At 39.9% G+C, this 16,807-nt stretch overlaps 1 long non-coding RNA gene across 1 annotated transcript; it reads right to left on the bottom strand.

Annotated features, from left to right (window-relative positions):
- Positions 1-4,280: 4,280 nt before the first annotated feature.
- Positions 4,281-5,073, bottom strand: LOC144827152 (uncharacterized). The gene is made up of 3 exons (XR_013610045.1): positions 4,919-5,073; positions 4,748-4,814; positions 4,281-4,358 (listed from the first exon to the last, which is right to left on the bottom strand). It is a non-coding gene; the product is annotated as an uncharacterized LOC144827152 (long non-coding RNA).
- Between the last annotated feature and the right edge of the window lie 11,734 nt (positions 5,074-16,807).

Genomic DNA, 16,807 nt, shown 5'->3' with positions numbered 1-16,807 from the left:
AGCAGTGGATTGCGGGTGCGCGATATATAGTTAGTGCAACTAACTATATATGGAATTTCAATGGTTTTGTGTGAGTAAAATAAGGTTTTTTAAATGCTAATTCCTAACTATATATGGTCTATAACCTATGGTTTTTTCAGTGAATATATATATATATATATATTACCTACTGACGGTCGCCAGTAGGTAGTTATAGTTAGGATTGGCTACCATAGGAAATCCACAACATTCTATTGGGAATAACTCTGGCGCCGCTTGAGGAATTTGCGTGTAATTTTCCCAAATTTTGGCCAGCTCCGTTCCGCTCCTTCCCTGGAAGTTTCGGGGGGATTCGTGGAATGGGGGCTGAGAATAAAGGCGGGTCCCAAAACGTGTTTTCCCCATGTTAATTTCCATAGGACAGTCTGACGAGTCTACAGCCCAAACCGCTAAAAGGAATTACGCCAAACTTGGCAAAATTGTAGGGACTGGTACGCAGATGTGCCTTTGCTATGTTTGCTGAAAATTGCTCCAGTGGTTTTTTTGAAAATTAACCCCAAAAACACATATATATCTATAAGCGCTCTCCGGTAAGGGGGCAGGGTAGAAATCCCCTGACCCCCCCCTAGGTTTTCTGAGGGGGGCCTAGAAGGACCCTGAAGGGCAAAAAAACTTTTTGGGGAATTTTCGCGGCGTAAGCGCTGGGTGCGCTCCAGGGTGCGCTCTCCGGTACACGCACCCTGAGCGCACCACGGGGAAAAACAGTGTAAAAAATAAAGTAAAAAAATTAAGTAGAGTGTTTAGAGGAAAGTGATGCATTGCTGGAGTGTGTCACAAAAATGATGCAACTCCAGCAATGCATCCTTTCACATGGGGCCAGTCCCATGTGAAAGGGCCTGCGTCAGTCTTACGCCTGCTGTGAGGCAAGCGCAAGATTTAGACGCAACAGCGTCGTAAAAGTGATGCACTGAAATCTCATAGATTTCACTGCGTCACTTCTACGACCCTTCCTTATGTCAATATGCCCCCTTTGCATACATTACAGCTGGCGCAGGTATAATGTGGCGCAGGGGTTTACAACGTGACACATCTACCTAGATGCGTCACTTTGTAAATATGACTCAACAAGGTGCTTTTTTTACAGCACTGGTGTGTCACAAAAAGTGACACACCGGTGGCGTAAAAGTGACGCATGGCCTCATAAATGACGCCTTCAGTCTTCTACTCATGCGTCATATTTAATGTATGACGCATTATGTCGCAAGGAGTTACAGATACGTCAGTATATCTGATGTATCTGTAAGCGCAAAAGTGATGCATTGCTGGAGTGTGTCACAAAAGTGACGCAACTCCAGCAATGCATCCTTTCACATGGGGCCAGCCCCATGTGAAAGGGCCTGCGTCAGTCTTACGCCTGCTGTGAGGCAGTCGCAAGATTTTGACGCAACGATGTCCTAAAAGTGACACAGTGAAATCTCATAGATTTCACTGCGTCACTTCTACGACCCTTTCTTGCGTCAATACGCCCCCTTTTCATACATTACAACTGTCGCAGGTATAATGTGGCGCAGGGGTTTACAAAGTGACGCATCTACCTAGATGCGTCACTTTGTAAATATGACTCAACAAGGTGCATTTTTTACACCACTGGTGCGTCACAAAAAGTGACGCACCGGCGGCGTAAAAGTGACGCATGGCCTCATAAATGAGGCCTTCAGTCTTCTACTCATGCGTCATATTTAATGTATGACGCATTATGTCGCAAGGAGTTACAGATACGTTAGTATTTCTGACGTATCTGTAAGCGCAAAAGAGAAGCATTGCTAAAAGTGACGCAGTGAAATCTCATAGATTTCACTGCTTCACTTCTACGACCATTTCTTGCGTCAATACATCCCCTTTGCATACATTACACCTGACGCAGGTATAATGTGGCGCAGGGGTTTACAAAGTGACGCATCTACCTAGATGCGTCACTTTGTAAATATGACTCAACAAGGTGCATTTTTTACAGCACTGGTGCGTCACAAAAAGTGATGCACCAGTGGCGTAAAAGTGACGCATGGCCTCATAAATGAGGCCTTCAGTCTTCTACTCTTACTTTTTCTTTCACTTTCTCTGTTTCTTCACTGCCTTACTCACCTTGTCTCACACTTAATTGTTTTTATCCAGTCTGTATCTCCACTCTTTCCTAAACATCACTGCTCTTTTCTTACCCTTCTACACCACCGTTCTTTTACTACATTTTCTTCACTTATCCACATTTCCCATGTTCACTCTCCTTCTCCTCACTCTCCTTCCCCACACTCGCCTTCTTTCAGTCCCCCTACTTCACTTCCCTTCCCCTCTCGTCCCTTTCTTTGCTTTCTCACTCAATTTCCTTTCCTCTCTCACTGCACTCCACTTCAGTTACTCTTTTTCATTTTTTGAGAATACAGCTCTTTGATGAGAATTGGAGGTAGTTCTGAAAAGAACTTTTTTTTTTCTTCTTTTTTCCTTTTTTTTTGAACAAGAACAAAAACAGGGAATGGGAAACTGCTCAACCGGAGCAAAAAAAAAAATAATCAAAATTAAGTCTGGGGACGGCAGCTGTGGTTCTCTAATGCTCGAACCATGAGCATAACACTTTGTTCCCCATAACAAAGTAACTGATCACATTTTCTGCAATTAATTACGGCTTCATTAAAAGCAGGCTGAATATTAGGGATCAGCTCTTCTGGTCTCCCCCTCACCGATGTAGTTGGTCCTCCCGTTTCAGTAGAGGCACCATCCCTGGGAGCCGCTCGTGCCAGAGCCCTGACACTCTCCCGGGCATAGTTCTGGGGATGCCTTCTCTGCACGTGGCGAATCATGGTAGAATTACCGAAACTGTATTTCCTTGTGGGGTCTCCTCTGGAAAGTACAGTGTGGCAGATCTTACATTCTACCTTTGGAGCATTTACTTTCTTACGTCCCTCAGGTATATCAAAATATTTCCAGATAAAATGCTCCTTAACTCTAGGCTGAGGAACCTCTTCATCTATAAATCCTTTGGTGTCATCGTTGCTGCTGGATCCTCTGGCAGCCATGATATTCCAACAAAGATTAAGCAGCAAAAAGACAGGTTTTCAGTCACAAAAGTGAAAGAAGAAGTGAAGGAAATGGGTGGGGATTTCATTCTTTGTAAAAAACTGTCAGCAACCAATGAAAAGAGTTATTTTAAGGTCACATGACTTGACGCGCTTACGCTGCGCGCACCGGAGCGCTTCCCGGGGCGCTTACATGGCGCGAACGTAGGCGCTTCCGGGGGTGCTAAAAGGAGGGATGGTTTTTAGGGTGTCAGAGAATGGGCGCACTGCCAGTATGGTGGCACTATAGGACTAAGTGGAATGTGGTGCAACTGGGTGAGTGGACAACCATATAACCACTCAACGGAGAAGCAAGCAAGCTATACTACTCCAAAGTTACAAGAGAAAGCATACCCTATGCACACACTTGAAATGTATAAATTGGATACAATGTCCAAACGCAGTTATACAATATGGAACAGAGAAACAACAATAATATGCAAATTGTGAGAATAGGTAAGTAGATGTCAATAAAGAAGTCTTGGTCTCCTTGTTTTATTCAAACACAGCATGTGGACAACCAGCCGACACGTGTTTCATCGCGTCTCGCGAATCTTCAGGGCTGGAAATGATACAGAAAACAAGGGGCTATACTTGGGGATTTATACATTTGTATGTATGACCTTGAATAACACTTCAGGTCAGCCGTTTAGACAAACATTGCATTGGATAATCTCATGCATAAGTTCATGCCCTTCGAGATGGTTGTGGGAAAACATCTTTTAGTGTGCTGAGGTGCTTAGAAATAGCTCACGTATACCATGCAATTGAGGTGAGCCGTCGTGCACTTAAGCACCCTAATTAATGGAGTGCATTCACGTACAGTTGTTGTTTCAAAGTTGTGCACGGTGAAGTGCCAAGCTAAGTTCTATGCCGATGTGAAAGATCATGCGTGCTATAGGTGCTAGGTGACACAATAAGTAATTCTAACACATACCTCCAATGGTTGTGTTTAATCTTTACGGTCTGTCGTGATTAAAAGAGAATGGTAGATGTTAAGAGACAAGAAAAAGAAAAACAATGGGAGAGTGAAGAGAAGATGAGGAAGGGAAAAGAAAGGAAGAGAAGTCAAAAAATTAAATGTATTTCGATGTAAATAATTGTGGGTTTATCATCATAATATGAATGCCAGTTCTATTCTTCAATGAGTTAAGAATTAAAGTCAAAAAACGATATTGATCAAAACGGAAAGCTCACCGCTCTTCCGGTGATATTTCCGACCCGGAAGGGCCCAGGACCATTCAATATTAATTGCGAAGTAAAGTGCAATTGCTGAAATAAAGTTGAAAAATATCGTGTTATATCTTTCCTGATGTATATTAGAGTAGATTAGTGTTGCTATTTTTCATCATTGTAGTGAACAGCGAAATGTCATAGGTGCCTTCATATGTTGGCGCTCCTTTATTGAAAAGACGCAACCTGCACCAAGTGATAATATGATAGACACGTTGCAAATGCTCCCTTGTGCTAGCAAGTAGAATTCCCAGCGTAAATATGTTGGGATTGCTGACAGCCGTGAAACATTTTAAGTAGCTTCGTTTGGTAAGTAACGCCCCATTCTGTTTGGGACGGTCAAATGTTGTAAATTAAAAAGAGGCCACTATTCAAGTGAGATTATTGAAAGACAAAGATTGCTGTACTAATTAGGTATGTTCTGTTACCTTGCAAGCGAAATGCGCTTGTTGTGGGTCGCCCGGGGGAAGGATATCGATGTCAGTCACTTTGTATCTGAAAAACGATATATCTAGGTTGTATTACGTTGGAATGTAAGCATGCTGACACAAAGCATGTAACACTATAAAGTACTCGGGGTATGGATTGAGGCAGCCTACCTGTGCTTCTGGTATGTCTCGATCAAAAGGAATTGTTCCGTAGCCTCATCCGGACTTGGTGTCTGTAAGACAAGCAATCCGGACAGGCGGGTTGAAATATCTGCGCTGTAACTGTTATGTCAAAAAACATCGAGCCCCCTGAAAAAACATCGCCGTTTGCGTTACCTCATGGGCGTCGTTGTTTCTTTTCCTCTTCTCCCGGGTCTCCGTGTTCGAAGTGCGAACACGTGACCCGGAAGTGTATCTGTCTTAAGTAGTGTTCGGCCCCCTGAGTGACGTGAGCGTCAACCCGGTTGAAGAGATTTAAAGGAATAGAAGCAGTGAAAGGAAGCCTGGACAGGGGTGTGCCTCGTCAAAGTTGTGTTTACATCAGATATTGTGATCATCACGTCGGAAATGAACTAAATACCAATTTCTTCGGAGGGGCATGCCTATTATTACTTGTTGGGTATAGTGGTACATGCAGAAGATGGAAATAATTATTCATGACGATCCGCAGTGTGCAGCAGGTGAATATTATCGTGAGCATAGTGCTGATAGATTCCATGTTCAGTGCTACGCGGCGCGCCTGAGTGACGTTTTGATAGCTTTACGGAAATGCAAAATCATTTTCATTTTGTAAATCAAAAATACTGCTTTTATAAGTATGGTACTAAATGTCTTGCATTATTATTCACTTTTCATACATATTTTCTTTTTTTACGAACGCAGACATAGCGCTCTCGGTGCGCTCTCGTGAGAGCTTACCGGTGCGTGCACCCTGAGCGCCCCAAGACAAAATAGTACCGGTAAGCTTACCGGTGCGCGCACCCTGAGCACACCAGGAAAAAATGTAAAAAAAAAATATATAATTAATTGTTGTAAAAAACAGCTAATAAAAAAAATTGTAGGTTACAAAGTCGATATACAAAGGAATTAGCTTTTAAAAAAATATGAAATTCACTGAAAAAACATAGGTTTCAGAAACGTTATAGTTAGGAATTAGTTTTTAAAAAACCTTTGAAATTCACTAAAAAACATAGGTTTTACACTCGTTATAGTTAGGAATTAGCATTTAAAAAACCTTTCAAATTCACTGAAAAAACCATAGGTTTCACACCATTTATAGTTAGCTGAACATTTTACTCATACAAAACCATTGAAATTCCCACGTTATAGTTAGTTGGACTCACTATAACTCGCGCGCCCGCAATCCACTGCTGATGATGTCACATATTACATCATTCATGACATGGTCAGTGACATCACTGATGACATCATTGATGACATCTCAAATGACATCACTGATGACATCACTGACGACATCTCAAATGACATCGCTGATGACATCACTGATGACATCATCCAGTGTCTGTGTGTTTCTGTAAAGTAAAAATATGTTTTATATATTGAAGAATGAGTGTATGTATGAGTGTCTGGATGAAGGATTTAGTAGGTGCGTGACTGACTGTATGAGTGAGTGATTAAATGTGTCTTAATGAATGCATGGGTTAGTAACTAAACTGTCTGAATGTGTGCATCAGTATGTCTGTTGTTGTGTAAGCTGCTGCATGTGTTGATCAGTAGGTATATGAGAGGTTATATGGGTTATTGATTGGTTGCCCAAGTATTTGTATGTGAGGGTGAGTGTATGTGTGGGTGGCTCGGAGGTGTGTGACTCTGTGCATAGATGTGTGAGCAGTTGATTCACTTGGTATATGGGTTTAAGAGTGCATGTGGAAACAGCTGTATGGGTGGTTGACTGTGTGCATGGGTGTGTTGGTGAGTGAATGGCTGTGCTCTATGTCCAAGTAAGTACATATGTAAAACAAAGTGCATATGAGAGTTGGCATATATAAATGACTATACAAGAGAGCCTGTGATTGCGTAAGTGACTGTATGGATCAATGTGTACTTGTATCAGTGATTGTAATAGAGAGTAGGTATGTGTTAGTATATGTTTGTATAATTAACGTTTAGTGTGTAAAAATGTGTACTTGAGGAAATGGGGGTGTGATTGATTCTTTGCATAACTGACTAGGTGTGTGAGTAACTCTGTGGATGAGTGTCAGCGTGTGAGTGTCTGTATAGGTGTATGAGTGGATATGATAGTGTTCTATTGATGAGTGACTGTAAGTATGAGTGATTGTATGGGTGAATGAGTGGATGTGTGTGTAGACCTAGAAATCAGTGAGTGTGTATGTAGTTACTGGTATTGGTGTGTCAATAATTTCAGGAATGGTAGTTTGTATTTAACACTGGGTGTATCAAAGGTTAGATTAGAGTGTGAGGAGGTGCATCGTATTATGACATGGATGATATCATCAGTGATGTCATTTGAGATGTCATCAGTGATGTCACTGACCATGTCATGAATGATGTAATATGTGACATCATCAGCAGTGGATAGCGGGCGCGCGAGTTATAGTGAATCCAACTAACTATAACGTGGGAATTTCAATGGTTTTGTATGAGTAAAATGTTCAGCTAACTATAACTGGTGTGAAACCTATGTTTTTTTTAGTGAATATATATATATATATATATATATATATATATATATATATATATATATATATATGTATATATATATATATATTCACTGAAAAAACCATAGGTTTTACACACGTTATAGTTAGGAAATAGCATTTACAAAACCTATGAAATTCACTGAAAAAACCATAGGTTTGACACCAGTTATAGTTAGCTGGAAATTTTACTCGCATAAAACCAATGAAATTCCCACTTTATAGTTAGTTGGACTCACTATAACTTGCGCGTGCAATGCACTGCTGATGACGTCACATATTACATCACTCATGACATGGTCAGTGACATCAGTCATGACATCACTGATGACACTATCCAGTGAATGTGTGTCTTTTTAAAAAATAAATATGTGTTATATATGTATATGTAAAAGTTGATGGAAGAATAAATGTTTAAATAAGTGATTACTTGGATGTTTTTAAAAAAAAAAAATTGATTGGTTAACTGGTTTATTAAGTGTATCTTAGTGAATACATATATTAGAGAGTAATGTTTAAATATTTAAATATATGTATTAGTGTTTCACTTTGTGTATAAGTGGTTGCATGGGTTGGTGAGTAGTTACATGTGTATGTATATGGGTTATTAGATGTTTTTGTTAGTATCAGTATGGATGTTTGTATGGTTTGGTGGGGGTATTACTTAACACATAGATGCATGAATGACTGACTCTCTCTTTGTATGTGTTTTGAAGACAGCATATGTGCAGGACTGTATGGGTGGAAGAGTGTGTATATGTGTGTCGTAGTGAGTGAATGACTGTCTCACTAGTGTCTTTATCAGTAACTACATATGTTTTAATCTAATATATGTGAATATTGATGTATATAAGTGAGTATATGTGAGAGAAAGAGATTGTAAGAGTTCCTGTTTAGATAAGTATGTGTTTCTATAAGTGATTGTTTAAGAGAGTAAGTATGTGTAAGTTTCCATAGAAGTAAGGTGGTTGTGTGTGTATAGCTGTATATGCAAATAAATGGATGTTCAATAGTTTATTTGCATGTGTGAATATGTGTGAGAGTATCTTTTGGATGACTGTCGGTGTGTAACAGGATGTATAGGTGTATCACTACATATCATGAGTGAGTATATGTACGAGTGACTATAGATCTGTTGATCAATGAGTGGATGTGTATATAGATGGTGGAATTATTGAATTGGTTGTTGTAACTGGTATGGGTATCTCCATTTTTTTGAAAATTTTAGTTTCTATTTTTGAATATGTGTTTCAAGGGTTACATTACAGTGAAAAGAGGTCTGTCACTCTGTCACAAGGATGGTGTCATCAGTGATGTCATGACTGATGTCACTGACCATGTCATGAGTGATGTAATATGTGACGTCATCAGCAGTGCATTGCACGCGCAAGTTATAGTGAGTCCAACTAACTATAACGTGGGAATTTCATTGGTTTTATGCGAGTAAAATTTCCAGCTAACTATAACTGGTGTCAAACCTATGGTTTTTTCAGTGAATTTCATAGGTTTTGTAAATGCTATTTCCTAACTATAACGTGTGTAAAACCTATGGTTTTTTCAGTGAATTTCATAGGTTTTTTAAATGCTACTTCCTAACTATAACGTGTTTAAAACCTATGGTTTTTTCAGTGAATATATATATATATATATATATATTTTTATATATATATATATATATATATATATATATATATATATATATATATATATATATATATATATATATATATATATATATATATAAAATTTCTATGGCAAAATGAAACCCCTCATTTTGTTCCTTTTCAAATTAAATGTATTAAGTGTTACCACTTTATTCCAATCAAGATGACTTCAGGTGTGCCATACTTTTGTCATAAGTAAGACTGTTAGCGTTCTAGTTGTTCTTTAGAACACTCTGGGACATTCTGTCATTGGGCTATAGTTGGGCTACATCTGGCTTATATTTGGGCTACATTTGGGCTCTTTTGTCTCTGGTGGCCATCTTGGGAGACTGCATATCAGAATTTTTTTAATGAAATATAAGAGGATTTGAGAAGTCACTCAAAATGTGCCCTAGTTTTTCTTTCTTCAGCACTAATCATAATTTCTATGGCAAAATGAACCCCCTCATTTTGTTCCTTTGCAAATTAAATGTTTTAAGTGTTAACACTTTAATCCAATCAAGATGACTTCAGGTGTGCCATACTTTTGTCATAAGTAAGACTGTTAGCGCTCTAGTTGTTCTTTAGAACACTCTGGGACATTCTGTCATTGGGCTATAGTTGGGCTACATCTGGCTGATATTTGGGCTACATTAGTTTTTTTTGTCTCTGGTGGCCATCTTTGGGCTACATTGGGCTACATTGGGCTACATTTGGGCTCTAACATATATATAGCCCAATGTAGGCCAATATATATTTTTTCAAAGTTAATTTTCTCAGCAACTACTGAACAGATTTACACCATTCAAAGAAAAGCGTAATCTGCGAGCCGGATTCTACCTTTCTACCAAATTTCTTATAAATCCATTCAGCCGTTCGAGCTGTAGCCGTGTCTAAACGTCCTATGGAAAATAACATGGGGAAAACACGTTTTGGGGCCCCCCTTTTATCTCAGCCCCCACTTGACGAATCCCCCCCAAACTTTCAGGGAAGGAGCGGAGCAGGCCATCTTCTTTGAGAAATTCGCAAAGATTCGTCCACCGGCGCCAAAGTTATTCTCAATAGAATGTTGCGGATTTCCTATGGAAACTAGGTCCTAACTACTGTCATTGGGCTATAGTTGGGCTACATCTGGCTGATATTTGGGCTACATTTGGGCTCTTTTGTCTCTGGTGGCCATCTTGGGAGACTGCATATCAGAATTTTTTTAATGAAATATAAGAGGATTTGAGAAGTCACTCAAAATGTGCCCTAATTTTTCTTTCTTCAGCACTAATCATAATTTCTATGGCAAAAAGAACCCCCTCATTTTGTTCCTTTGCAAATTAAATGTTTTAAGTGTTAACACTTTATTCCAATCAAGATGACTTCAGGTGTGCCATACTTTTGTCATAAATAAGACTGTTAGCGCTCTAGTTGTTCTTTAGAACATTTTGGGACATTCTGTCATTGGGCTATAGTTGGGCTACATCTGGCTGATATTTGGGCTACATTTGTTTTTTTTTGTCTCTGGTGGCCAACTTTGGGCTACATTCGGCTACATTGGGCTACATTGGGCTACATTGGGCTACATTTGGGCTCTAACATATATATAGCCCAATGTAGCCCAATATATATTTTTTCAAAGTTAATTTTCTCAGCAACTACTGAACAGATTTACACCATTCAAAGAAAAGCGTAATCTGCGAGCCGGACTCTACCTTTCTACCAAATTTCTTATAAATCCATTCAGCTGTTCGAGCTGTAGCCGTGTCTAAACGTCCTATGGAAAATAACATGGGGAAAACACGTTTTGGGTCCCCCCTTTTATCTCAGCCCCCACTTGACGAATCCCCCCAAACTTTCAGGGAAGGAGCGGAGCGGAGCAGGCCATCTTCTTTGAGAAATTCGCAAAGATTCGTCCACCGGCGCCAAAGTTATTCTCAATAGAATGTTGCGGATTTCCTATGGAAACTAGGTCCTAACTACTGTCATTGGGCTATAGTTGGGCTACATCTGGCTGATATTTGGGCTACATTTGGGCTCTTTTGTCTCTGGTGGCCATCTTGGGAGACTGCATATCAGAATTTTTTTAATGAAATATAAGAGGATTTGAGAAGTCACTCAAAATGTGCCCTAATTTTTCTTTCTTCAGCACTAATCATAATTTCTATGGCAAAATGAACCCCCTCATTTTGTTCCTTTGCAAATTAAATGTTTTAAGTGTTAACACTTTATTCCAATCAAGATGACTTCAGGTGTGCCATAATTTTGTCATAAGTAAGACTGTTAGCGCTCTAGTTGTTCTTTAGAACACTCTGGGACATTCTGTCATTGGGCTATAGTTGGGCTACATCTGGCTGATGTTTGGGCTACATTTGGTTTTTTTGTCCCTGGTGGCCATCTTTGGGCTACATTGGGCTACAGTGGGCTACATTGGGCTACATTGGGCTACATTTGGGCTCTAACATATATATAGCCCAATGTAGCCCAATATATATTTTTTCAAAGTTAATTTTCTCAGCAACTACTGAACAGATTTACACCATTCAAAGAAAAGCGTAATCTGCGAGCCGGACTCTACCTTTCAACCAAATTTCTTATAAATCCATTCAGCCGTTCGAGCTGTAGCCGTGTCTAAACGTCCCTATGGAAAATAACATAGGGAAAACACGTTTTGGGACCCCCCTTTTAGCTCAGCCCCCACTTGACGAATCCCCCCCAAACTTTCAGGGAAGGAGCGGAGCGGAGCAGGCCATCTTCTTTGAGAAATTCGCAAAGATTCGTCCACCAGCACCAAAGTTATTCTCAATAGAATGTTGCGGATTTCCTATGGAAACTAGGTCCTAACTATAACTACCTACTGGCGACGGCCAGTAGGTAATATATATATATATATATATATATATATATATATATATATATATATATATATATATATATATATATATATATATATATTATCTACTGGCGGTCGCCAGTAGGTATATATAGTTAGGACCTAGTTTCCATAGGAAATCCGCAACATTCTATTGGGAATAACTTTGGTACCGGTTGTTGACTCTTCGCAAATTTCTCAAAGAAGATGGCCCGTTCCGCTCCGCTTCTTTCCTGAAAGTCTCGGGTAGATTCGTCGTGGGCCGAGAAAAAGGGGGGTCCCAAAACGTGTTTTCCTCATGTTAATTTCCATAGGACCTTTAGACACGGCTACAGCCCGAACCGCTGAACGGAATTACACCAAATTTGGCAAAATGGTAGAGTCTGATTCGCAGATCGCCCTTTTGCTTAAATGGTGTAAATCCCTCCAGTAGTTGTTGAGAAAATCGAATTTGAAAGAAAGCGAACACCCCACGATTTAACAAAAAATAAAAACAAAATTTGGGCCTTGGGGGTCCTTGTGGTACCCCCTGAGCAGGACACGACGGTCAGGGTCGGGGTGCTTCTACCCTGCCCCCTTATTGAGTTGTACACGTTTTTTTTTCTGCTTTCCTGTGCCTCAGTCTACCGAGGTACAAGATGGCTGCCAACAATTTCTGTTTTGGAGTGTTGACAGACAGTGGCAGCCAATCAGCATGCCTTCCCGAGAAAGCTGCATGCTCATTGGCTGTCAACACTTCAAACCAGGAAGTGTTGGCATCCATTTTGTGCTCGGTAGACCGAGGCACAAGAAAGCAGAAAAACAAACGTGTAGAACACAAAAAGGGGGCAGGGTAGACACACCCTGACCCACTAGGCCTGCCCAGGTGGTCCCACAAGGACCCCCAAGACCCCAATTTTCTTTTTTTTTAAACCCGGTCTGTTTTTTTTTAAATTACCCCCCCGGGTGGACTAAATCGATGGGGCATAGTGATAAAGAAGTGTGGGGGGTCCTCAATTCCCCACACACTACCCCGGGGACCGCTGCCCCCAGGCAAAGCAACACAGCCCCCTGGCACATACTGGAGGCTCCTGGTGGGCTAGTTGGCCCCCAGGGACCCCCCGTATGCAAGGGGAATTAGTTCCCTCTCTGCAAACTCGCAAGTGGGCTGCGTTGCAGAGAGGTGTAAAAAGGGGCATAGCCTCATCACACCTCTCTGCAATGCAGCCCCCTGGCGCATACTGGAGGTTCCAGGTGGGCTAGTTGGCCCTCAGGGTCCCCCAGTATGCAAGGGGCATTAGTTCCCCCTCTGCAAACGCACCAGGGGGCTGTGTTACAGAGAGGTGTGAAAACAATTTTTTTCAAATTTATATTACAAATATGTAATGTAATTTAAAAAACAAACTATCTAAAAATAAATAATTTAAAATAATGTAGTAAATCAGTATAAAAAATATAACAATTAATACATTTAAAAATTATCATTTACAAAACCATTGAAATTCACTGAAAAAACCATAGGTTTCAGCCATGTTATAGTTAGGAATTACCATTTAAAAAACCTTTGAAATTCACTGAAAAAACCATAGGTTTCAGCCACGTTATAGTTAGGAATTAGCATTTAAAAAACCTTGCAAATTCACTGAAAAAACCATAGGTTTCACACACGTTATAGTTAGGAATTAGCACTTTAAAAACCTTTGAAATTCCCTGAAAAAAACATAGGTTTCACACCAGTTATAGTTAGCTGGTCATTTTACTCATACAAAACCTTTGAAATTCTCCCATTATAGTTAGTTCAGCTAACTATAACTTGCGCGCCCACAATGCACTGCTGATGACATCACATATTGCATCACTCATGACATGTTCAGTGACATCACTCATGTCATCACTGATGACATCTCAAATGACATCACTGATGACATCATCCTTGTGAAAGAGTGGCAGACCTCCTCTCACTCTAATACACACATTCAAAAATAGAAACATAAATTTTCAAGAAAATGGAGATACCAATACCAGTTACAACAACCTACTCCAACATCTACTTCCACATCCACTCATTCCCCAACAGTTCTTTATAGTCACTCATACATGTACTCAATCATCATATGTACTCTTACACCTATACATTCTGTTACACACCGATACTCATCCATAGAGTTACTTACACACATACTAACACATGCAAATAAACTATCAAAAATCCATTTACTTGCATATACAGCTATATACACAAACATACACATACTGACTCTCTTAAACGATCACTTCTAGAAACACATACTTAGTTATACAGGAACTCTTCAAATCTCTAACTCTCATATATACTCACTTATATACACCAATACTCACATGTAGTAGTTTAACTCATATGTACTTAGTCATAAAGATAGTTTTGAGACAGTCATTCACTCACTAACACACCTATACACACACTCATCCACCCATACAGTCCTGTACACATGCTGTCTTCAAAACACATATAAACAGTGAGTCGCTCACTAACGCATCTATGTCCTAAGTAATATCCCCCACCAAACCATATAAACAATCAGACACTCATACTGATACTCAAAAAAACAACTAATAACCTATATAGACACTCCTGTAGTTACTCACCAACCCATGCAGCCACTTATTCAAAAAATGTGTGAGACTGATACAGATATTTACATATTTAAACATTACTCACTAACCCATGTATTCACTAGGATACAATTAATCAGTCAGTTATACAATCAATTTTACAAAAAAGTCATCCATTTAGACACTTACTTACCCATTTATTCTTCCATCGACCTTTAGATATACATATTTAAAAAATATTTATTATTCAGAAAGACACACATCCAAAAATGTATATATCTATAAGCGCGCACCCCCAAGGCCAATTTTGTGGGTTTTTTTACCTGTTTTTTGTCAAATTATTTTTTCAAATTACCCCCCGGGGGGACAAAATCGCGGGGGCATAGTGATAAAGAAGGGGGCAATTCCCCCCTACACTGCCCCGGGGACCGCCGCCCCCGGGGAAAAGCAACGCAGCCCCCTGGCGCATAATGGAGGCTCATGGTGGGCTAGTTGGCCTCCAGGGACCCCCAGTATGCAAGGGAACTTAATCCCCCAATTTAGAACACTCTACAGGGCGCATTTGCACAGTTTAAGTTGGGGAAATATTTCCTGTACAATGCAGAGGTCCCCTAGAGGGAACTAGTCCAACAAGTATCTCCAGTAAGCGCCATGGAGCTGCACTGCAGAGTGTTGTAAAAAGGGGGCGTGCCCTCCGAACACCTGCCTGCAAAAATGTAGTAAATCAGTATTAAAAAAAAACCAATTAATACATTTAAAAATTGTCATTTAAAAAACCTTCGAAATTCAATGAAAAAAACATTGGTTTCAGGCCTGATATAGTTAGGAATTAGCATTTAAAAAACCATTGAAATTCACTGAAAAAAACATAGGTTTCAGGCCTTATATAGTTAGGAATTAGCATTTAAAAAACCTTTGAAATTCACTGAAAAAACTATAGGTTTCAGGCCTTCTATAGTTAGGAATTAGCATTTAAAAAACCTTGCAAATTCACTGAAAAAAAGATAGGTTTCAGGCCTTATATAGTTAGGAATTAGCATTTTAAAAACCTTTGAAATTCACTGAAAAAAACACAGGTTTCAGGCCTTATATAGTTAGGAATTAGCATTTAAAAAACCTTTGAAATTCACTCAAAAAACTATAAGTTTTAGGGGTGTTATAGTTAGCTGGACATTTCAGTCATACAAAACCATTGAAATTGCTCCTATATAGTTAGTTGTACTAACTATATTTCGCGCACCCACAATCCACTGCTGATGATTTCACATATTACATCATTCATGACATGGTCAGTAACATCACTGACCATGAAATGTCCAGCTAACTATAACACCCCTAAAACGTATAGTTTTTTGAGTGAATTTCAAAGGTTTTTTAAATGCTAATTCCTAACTATATAAGGCCTGAAACCTATGGTTTTTTCAGTGAATATATTACCTACTGGCGGTCGCCAGTAGGTATATATAGTTAGGATTTTTTCCCTATGGGATTTTTGAAAATTCTATGTCTAATAACTTTGGCGTTTGTGGACGGAATTGGCTGAAATTTTCAGGAAAATGGCACATTTTGTTTCTGAGCAGCCCTTGAAAATTTGGGGGGGGTTCGTCAAGGGGGGGCCGAGAAAAAAGGGGGGTCCCAAAACGTGTTTTTAACATTGAGTTTTCCATAGGGCGGTTGGCCTCACTTTTAGCCCGAACGGCTGAATGGATTTGCACGAAACTTGGCAAAATTGTAGGGACTGGTAGCCCGATGTGCCTTTTGTAGGTCTCAATATATGTGCTTCAGTGGATTTTGAGAAATTAACGTTCAAAAAAAGATATATATCTGTAACAGCGGACCGGGCAGCGCTCCAGTTCGCGTACTTTTCGCGCAACGGAGCTTTGTGAAGCGAAGCTGATTGGTTCTCCGGCGTCTGTAAACATTCCAAACAGTCCGTAGCGGCCGCCATCTTGTCTCTCGGTAGGATCGAGAGACAAGAGGAGGCCAAAGCGAAGGGGCAAATGACCATAAGGGGGCATAGTAGATTCTCGCTGACCCCCTAGGTTTGATGTGGAGGTTTTAAAAGGGCCCCGCGGGGCAAAAAAAATTAAAAAATAATAATAATCGAACGGCTGAATGGATTTGCACGAAACTTGGCAAAATTGTAGGGACTGGTAGCCCGATGTGCCTTTGCTAGGTCTCAATATATGTGCTCCAGTGGATTTTGAGAAATTAACGTTCAAAAAAAGATATATATCTGTAACAGCGCTCCGCTTCGGAGCTTTGCGAAGCTGATTGGTTCTTCGGCGTCTGTAAACATTCCAAACAGTCC

The sequence above is a fragment of the Lissotriton helveticus genome, chromosome 4_1 (assembly GCF_964261635.1).
Source record: "Lissotriton helveticus chromosome 4_1, aLisHel1.1, whole genome shotgun sequence".
Taxonomy (NCBI): domain Eukaryota; kingdom Metazoa; phylum Chordata; class Amphibia; order Caudata; family Salamandridae; genus Lissotriton; species Lissotriton helveticus.
The sequence above is the reverse complement of the archived record's forward strand: the minus strand, read 5'-3'. Positions and strand labels throughout refer to the sequence as shown.